We start from the raw sequence: 8,641 nt of genomic DNA, 5'->3' as shown, positions 1-8,641 counted from the left end.
CATTTGATCAATCCTAACTCTAAGTTCTGCTAACTCCTTAGCAAAAGAACTTTCTTCGGCCTCTTCTATGGCTGCTACTCTTCTCGTGGCATGCCTTTCCTTAGACCACCCCCGACTGTTGGTGGCGAACTCCTCGATCACCGCCATGGCATCCTCTCCTGTCTTTCTTAGAAATCCTCCATTTGCCCCTGAATCAAGCATAGCACATATTTTCTCGTTAAATCCATTATAGAGGATTCCTACCTGATGGCGTATGGAAAAACCATGGTTTGGGCATTTTCGAAGAAGAGCTTTGAAACGAGCAAATGCCTCATAGAGGGGCTCGTCATGGCCTTGTGTGAACTGAAAGATCTCACTTTTGAGCTTCAAAATAGTGCCTGGCGGGTAGTATTTGTCGAGGAAGGTGGCTACGATGTCCTTCCATGTGGAGACCTTTTCTGGTGGCATACACTCAAACCACTCTTTAGCAGAATCAATCAAGGAGAATGGAAAAAGTCTTACCCGTATGGCATCGTCGTCGACACCATTTAATTTCAGAGTGTTTGCGATTTCCATGAATTTGGAGAGATGGCGGTTAGCATCTTCAGTCGCCCTACCTGCGAAAGGAGTTTGCTCGACCCTTTGGATAAGGGGCATGCGTAACTCAAAATTGTTAGCATCAATACGAGGGCCGTTAGGAAAAGTGATCATATTCCCATGATTGAACATGTTCATCACAGGTAATGTTTCTCTGTTCTTCTTTTCCATGGCTTCTCGGGCTGCTCTCTCCGCATCTCTCTCATCCATCAGCAACTTCACCATCTCCTGCAGCTTCTCAATATCTGTTCGGTCACCCATTATTCCTGATCCTTTTTCACTTCTTATTATTCTACGAGTTCTTTCAAGTTCTAAATCAAGCGGCTCTAAGATGTACTTCCCAGAACGCGTTCGCATACAAAACCGGCAAGACTCGAAAACAAAAAAAAACAAATTAAACTAAAAAAAAAAATTAAAACAGAAAGCAATAAAAATCCAAAGTAGTAAAATTATCCGTTTGAAGATATCACTCCAAAGTGAATTGTCTTCCCCGGCAACGGCGCCAAAAACATGATGCACTCTTTATTTGCACTATAAATACCTGCAAGTATACAGAGTAGGTATAGTATAGCAAAAGGTTAGTACCGGGTATCGAATACGGGGAAGATGTACACAAAGTGTCTATCTTCTACTAGAACTCAATTACTATCTGGAGAAACAAGAATTGTTGGAAACTTTTTGAAAACAGTAAATATTAAAAACAACAAACAATTAAATGCAAGCAAATCACGGAGAGAAAAGTATAGAGATAAGGGGAATTCCAGGGATGTGCTTTCGCTTTTATGGTTATACAAATTCCAAACTACAATACCCTAGCACAGTTAATACTTTGAAAGGACGAGTCACCTAGCTTATGCTCATACGATACAAACGTTGATTACTAACATTAGGGTTGTCAATCCTAACACGTAACTCCAAAAAGCTCCTAAGACCCTTGAAAAGTCCTCACTCTCAATTAACAGTGTCGTTTTAAAGGAAACTAACTATAGTGTCTACTAAGTGGATCTAACTCGCTAGAACTCTGTCACAGTTATGAAGCAAGTTGTATTGAATCATACATAATTGTGTCACTCAATTATGAAGCATCATGATTAACTTAGGGAAGAAACAAAGTAAAAACAAAACGGATATTAAATAGAAAACGGAATTGTATAACCAAAGTTGCTACTAACACATCCCTAGAATCCTATGAGTTTAGTTACACATGACTGAATAAACTAAAAACATAGATTGAAGAGAAAGCAATGTGTTCTTGTTATGTGTCCAAAAAAAAAACCCTTTTGATGAAGCTTGAGGTCCTATTTATAGGGGAAGATTATTCCTCATCATAAAAGGAAAAGATCTTCAAAATTTGGTAAATCTTGGAGCAAATCTAGGGCTGGTCGGATTCGCCGCCTTTCTCCGGCGGGCCGCCGCACCTTGGCCGGCGGTCGCCGCGTTGGAGTCCAGAGATTCTGACCCTTCGGTGGCGGACCGCCACATGTCCTCCGGCGGTCGCCGGGCGAGACTCTTCTCCTAGCGTAAATTTCCGAGGCGGGCCGCCACATAGCTCTGCCCGCCGGGCGCCGGCGGTCGCCGTACATCTTCGCGGCGGTCGCTGGTCGCCGTCTGACTCCAGATTTCCAGACTATGCGTTTTTACTCCCCTTTTCGGCTCAAATATGCACATTTCTCACAAAACACGTCAAAATACCAAAATGTATAGAATATGCAAATAATGGACATGTAGAGTGATTTTGATAACAAAAACGGACCAAATAATGGCCTTGAAACAGTGCAAAATCCGGGCGTATCAGTCTGAACTGCCGAAAGTCAATTAATGGTGAAGGATACATCTAAGTGTGATATGACAAATCGGTGGAAGTATAGACTATTGGGCATTATAAATTGTTATTAAAGACTGAAATTTTTCGGTTTGAAGGATACTTTATTGTACTTTCTTTTAGACAAAATTTGGTTTCTATTTCTGATTTGGACAAACTTGGTTTCTCTTGTTCATTCAGAAATAGTAAAGTTCTTCCTTCAAATAATTCTCGTATTGTGGGCACTGTTTCCTTAAGTGCATATAACAATCTTTGTATTCTCAATTATGTTACTTCATATTCAGAAGCTTTACATGTTGAATCAAAAGGGACTAAGCAAATTAAATAATGAAAATTTGGTTAATTATGACACAAGTGTTTTGTTTCAAAATAAAGGATTGTGGGACTTGTGTCAGATGTTGTATTGAATACACTTATCTTTTCAGAACTTGATTTGTGTGCTTAATGTATCGAAGGAAAGCAGGCCAAACTTAAGAAATTAGGTGTCAGTAAAGCTATACATTTTAGAATTGATATATACGGACATCTGTGGTTCATTCCCTTTGGTTTCTTGAAATGATCAACAATATTTTATAGCATTCATAGGCGAAATTCTTGTTTTGGGCACCTTTATTCAATCTATTAAAAGTCTAGGGCTTTAAACAAGTTCAATATATTCAGGGCAGATGTTGAGGTCCAACTCGACAAAGGCATTAAGAAAGTCAAATTTGGCTCGTGGTGGCGAATACTCTGACAGAAATGACTGCTCAAGTGAACAATGTCAAAGACCTTTTGCCCTCTATTCGGAAGAGTGATCGTCCCTTAGTACACCATGTCGAGATCGCCTAGTATGAGTGGTGTAGCTGAAAGACGAAATAAAACTCTTAAAGATATGTGAAGGAGTATGGTTTATTATTCTTCCTTGTCACATTTGAAGGAACTGGCAGCGGAAGCGCTGGTGGACGCTAATTAATTTGCATGAATTAACATAATTTAGCAATCATTAATCACACCAATAAATCACATAATAATCAGATCTATTTAGAAGATTATTTAGACAAAATCTATTCGCGTAATTCTTACATGTATCATGCTCATAACTTGAATTAATCATGCTTTAGAATATTGAAACCTAAAACATGCTTTTCTACGGAGCAGGAAAAATACCTAATTAATTCTCCAAAGAATTGAAGATGGCTAGCAGCTTCTCCACGTGACGCTTCAAATACTAGACCACAAATCTTCTCTCTGGTTCCCGAACTGTACTCCGATATCAGTGTGGGCTGATCTCACCAGAATACTAGGACTTAAATAAAGAAGACAGAAGAAATCCTTTTGTGAATAGGAGTGGAAATCGAAAATCTCCTCAGCTGGGGGAGCGGAATTTTCGAAAATTTCAGTGTTGAAATTGTGATAATTATGTCTCCTTTATTCTACTATTTATATTAAGTTCCTTTTGGGCCCAGACAGGGATCTATGGAAGGTTTTGGATATTGGCTCATCCAATTTACTTTTTACTAATTAAATTGTACCCACAATTTAATATAAGTTATAATTGGAATATTACGAGCAGCCACTATAGAAGTAATATTGAACTCTCCCCATCCAAATCCGAAATTATAAGTAATCCGGGTTTCCGTTTAACTTTCATTTCCCGCGCTTAAGATAAAAATGTCCGTTAATTAATTAATGTCTGCTATGGACTTAATTAATTAACTTCTTATTAATTCCAAAAGTGGACTTAGCATGAAACACTTATTTATTATTCATAGAGTAATCAAACTCCAACTAGCTAGGTTCCGAATAATAAAACCTTGTTTCGCGCTCCTCTTGAGGACATTATCAAACGAGACTCACCTTGCGCACGATTCAATATAATATCAATCGTAGTACCGCTAGATATTGATCACCACTACCCAATATATCAGGATCATAGGGTTACGAAAAACCCGCACCATTTGATAAGTCAAAGTAATGCATAATCAATACCGTATGCTCAATGCTAACCTACATTGATTAAGAAACAAATATTATCAAGACCTCACCTTTCAGTAGATAGCCCAAGGACAAGTCTTGCTGTTAGATCCGTTCAGTGCTATACCACACCAATGTCATCTTATTTCAGTAAGGCTTAGAAATATGCGGACTGACATTGCAACCTTTCTCGATGGATAGTCAAATTCCATCTAGGTTGTGAAATTCATCTTTTTCTTTGTTTAGAACTGACCGTGTTACCTTAAAGTGGACGACGCCCACAGCCGGTCTACTAAAACAAAGACTTAGACTTTGTTAAGTTAACTTATACATTTAAACATGTATTAACATCCATTAAATGTAAAACAAAACAACATTATGACAAAAATAATTTGTTTTATTCATTGGAAAATAAAATAAGAGTTTTACAGTATTCAATCACTCGAAACGTGATTTCTAGTATACAAACTCTAACATCATTCACTTTGGGGAGAGCATTAAAGACAGTGGCATATATTCTCAATTTGGTCTTCCAGAAAAATTTAGGGGTTTTTAAATTTTATGATCCCACAAAAGGAACTAATATTTGGGACGAGAAATATAGTATTCCTTGAGGATGTTGAGTTTGGGGGGAAGAATTTAATGAGTGACATTATTTTTGAAGAGGTGTCTGTATCGGCACCTACTACTGGTTCTGACAATGTTTAGGTATCAATTACTATCATTGAAGAAGAAGCAGATTACGAACCTTATTTAAAGTCAATCTCAACAACCACAATTAAGATTCTCGCCAATGGTACCACAAATTTTATGAAGCAGTTCTTTCATTTAGATTCAGAAAGAATGCTATTGATGGTTGTGTGTATCACAAGTTCAGTGGGAGCAAATGCATCTTCTAGGTATTATATGTCAATGACATATTGATTGTGATTAATGATAAGGATATGTTGCACTAACACCAAGAATTTTCTCTCGAAGAAATTTGAGATGAAAGGTCTTGGGGAACCCTCTTTTGTATTTGGAATCGAAAGAAATAAATTTCGACTGTCACAGAAGGGATATCATGAAAAGGTGCCTAAAGTATTTGAGATGCATAATTGCAAGTAAACAAATACCCCTATGACTAAGGGAGACAAACCTTGTCTCATTCAGTGCCCTAAGATGAATCTTGAGATTTAGGAAATGTAGAAGATTCCTTATGCTTTGGCTATTGGGAGCCTAACGTGTACTCAAGTATGTATTAGACCCAATTTGGATTTTTATTGTTAATATGTTGGGCAGATATCTCGATAGCCGGATATGGATCATTAGGAAGCAGCAAAATGGGTTATGAGATACTACAGAGAACTAAGCATTACATGCTCACATAAATCAAATCAGATCATTTGGAGAGATCATTAGGTATTTTGATTCTGATTTTGTTAGATGTCAATACAGTAAATGATCCATTTTAGGTTACGTGTGTCTGTTGGCTGTGGAGCCATTTCGTGGAGAAGTGTTGAGCAAACACTTGTACCTACTTCTGCCATGACAATAGAATTCGTAACATGTTTTGGGGCATCTAGTAATTGAATATGACTACAAAAATTTTGTCGCGAGGTTGCATACTGTTAAGGTATTGAAAGACCACTTAAGTTATGTTGTGACAATAACTCTGCGGTATTATATTCTAAAACAACATGAGTTTCCTAGTTGATAAATAAAGAGTTAGGAATGGATAAATGCATATAGAGCATAAGGGAACGAATTTGATGATGACAAATTCGTTCATTAAGGGACTATCACCCAAGGTCTTTCATGGACTTGTAGCCTAAATGGGTGTTATGTTGTTTAAGGGTACTTCCGTTCAGTGGGAGTAGTTTTGGTTATTGCTCTATATTGTGTTTTGAACATGAAGTTATAAACTCATGTTATTCTCTGCAGAACTAAAGTATTATGTTTTGTCCATTATTTTTGGTTTGATCTCACTTTGGGAGAACCAGTTGGAAATAGGCATGTATGATCACCTTGCATGAAATTTCCATGCTACACTCCATAATTGATTTGTTGTTGATTATGTTTACATATGTGATTACTGATGGGTTTAATCATGAAAAAATATGGTGACTGACTCTTTAGTCTTATGCCGATATGGTTGATAATAAGATTGTTCGGGAATACACTATATGATAGCATATTTGAGGGCTCATTCAGTTTGTACACATTTATTTGAGGGCGCAAGTAGGAGATTGTTAGAAATTTGTGCTTCCACATGACTAATTTAATGTGTATGGTTATCTTTCAATTGCCCAATTAAAGTGATCTATTAAAGATTAAAGTAAAGTGTATTTATTTGTTATGGAAATAAGTGTAGATACCATATGGGATTTTCTATTTGATGAGGGAGCGAATAAAAAATAAAGGGATTTATATTTAATATAAATATAAGCTAGGGTTATGGTCCCCAGGCGTCAGAAGAACATTCGATATCTCTGTATTCTCTCAGCAGACTATTGCAAAGAATGTCGCTGATCGTTTGGAAGATACATAGCCGCTGCAAAGCAATTCCACTGATCAATTCGTTATAGATCAAGGTACGCTTCCGCTCTACAGTTTATGCTCCTTCTTCGTCGTTCTCGGTTAATCATCATATAGAGCTTTATGTAATTGTTCACAAAATTATTCCAACAATTCTCAAAATACTTATGAAACAAAACTAATTTCCTAGTTTGTGAAAATAATAATTTTACTATTTTTCTTGGATATAATTTTAATATTTTAATTTCTATTTTATTTCATTTTGAGTTCAAAGATTTTTTAACCATAGAGAATAATACTAGGCTTTTGAGTTTCTAGGATTTCCTAAACATAATTTTATTTTTTTTAAGACTTTTTTATGTTTTTAATAGAGAGGTGATCAATTGCTAACTAATTAGCAATCTCAAACTAAGACTAAATCTTAGCCATTAGATTAGAAGATCAAGTGGTTGAAATAATGACGCATGGATTATAATTTTTAATTAAGAAAATTAATAAATAAAATTAGAGGGTATTAATGTCAATTCCCTCTCATTAAAATCATCTTAAAACTTTAAATTTACATAACTCTCTCGATTTAAATTATTTTTTCGCAAAAAATATATCAAATTAAAGATAATTTTATAAGGATTCCAACGAAATCTCAATTGCATATGTTCCGACAACGTTCGGATGATGAAATTTGATATTTTTTATTTTATTTTTCGTAAATGTTGATAACCAGATTTTTATAAACAAATACATCAAAAAATCTCAATAAAACCATGTAAAAATCTCAATAAATATGTGTTGATATTTTCTTGTACTAGTGTTGATATTCTTATGTCATATTATTGATATTTGTAATACATTATGTTGATATAAAAAAAACATTCACGAAAATTTTCATATGATAACATAATGACGATATTACCCTTTTGTTGATATTTTGTCTACTATTTATTGAGATTCGTAAGATTTATTCTCATCTACTCATTTTAAAATCTAAAAGTGGAAATTTGATCTTGATTTTGGATTAAGGTGCTATAAGCATTAAAATAGGACCTGTTTTTAATATATATAATTAGCTGTCCATATTAATATCTTCGTTTATAAAAAGTAAAAGTTTAATAGCTTTCCATATTCTATATATAGCATCTAATATATACTTAAAATCTGAAAGTGATAAACCAAATATATTCTTAAAAATAAATGTGATCAATACACAGGTAAAGGTATACCAAAAATTAGGACACTAGATCGAAAGTCTGGTTTTGAACATCTAGTACATAAAGTGTTCATCTAGAAAAAATACTCCCTCCGTCCTACTAAAAATATCTATTTTTTCTTTTTAGTTTATCTAACTTAAGATATCCACTTTTTATATCTAAAAATAAATCTATTTCTCCTTATTAAAATATTCAAATTATATTTTTCTCTCTACTTCCACCTAACAACTCCTCTTGTGTCATTTTAAGAATATGGATATCTATAGTGCGACAAAAAGACTACTGTTGTATAAAAGGCAAAAACAAAGAAAAGCTAGGCATGAGCTACTGTGTAGGCTGTGTCACGTGTAACATGATCAAATTTCCTAGTCAAAAAAGTGTGGTGATAATTTGATACAATCAACATTTACTTTTACTTTCTGGGTGCCTAAACCACAAAATATTCGTCGTTTTATAGAGTTGGCGAAATCGTTAATGGCAAAAATGGCCTACTAATTAGCATGGCCCCATCCGAAACGTTATCTTGTCTAGCATATCACTAGGATGGGTAGATCCACTCAAATCT

General features: G+C 35.1%; 1 non-coding gene across 1 annotated transcript; it reads left to right on the top strand.

Annotated features, from left to right (window-relative positions):
* The first annotated feature begins 259 nt into the window (after positions 1-259).
* On the top strand, positions 260-366 carry LOC148932345 (small nucleolar RNA R71). The gene has a single exon (XR_016136068.1). It is a non-coding gene; the product is annotated as a small nucleolar RNA R71 (small nucleolar RNA).
* Positions 367-8,641: the final 8,275 nt, after the last annotated feature.

This window comes from Salvia hispanica, chromosome 2, assembly GCF_029641045.1.
Source record: "Salvia hispanica isolate PSC_SH4W2 chromosome 2, Shi_PSC_v1, whole genome shotgun sequence".
NCBI classification, from domain to species: Eukaryota; Viridiplantae; Streptophyta; class Magnoliopsida; order Lamiales; family Lamiaceae; genus Salvia; species Salvia hispanica.
Note: the sequence above shows the minus strand (reverse complement) of the source record. Positions and strands in the feature narration are given on the sequence as shown.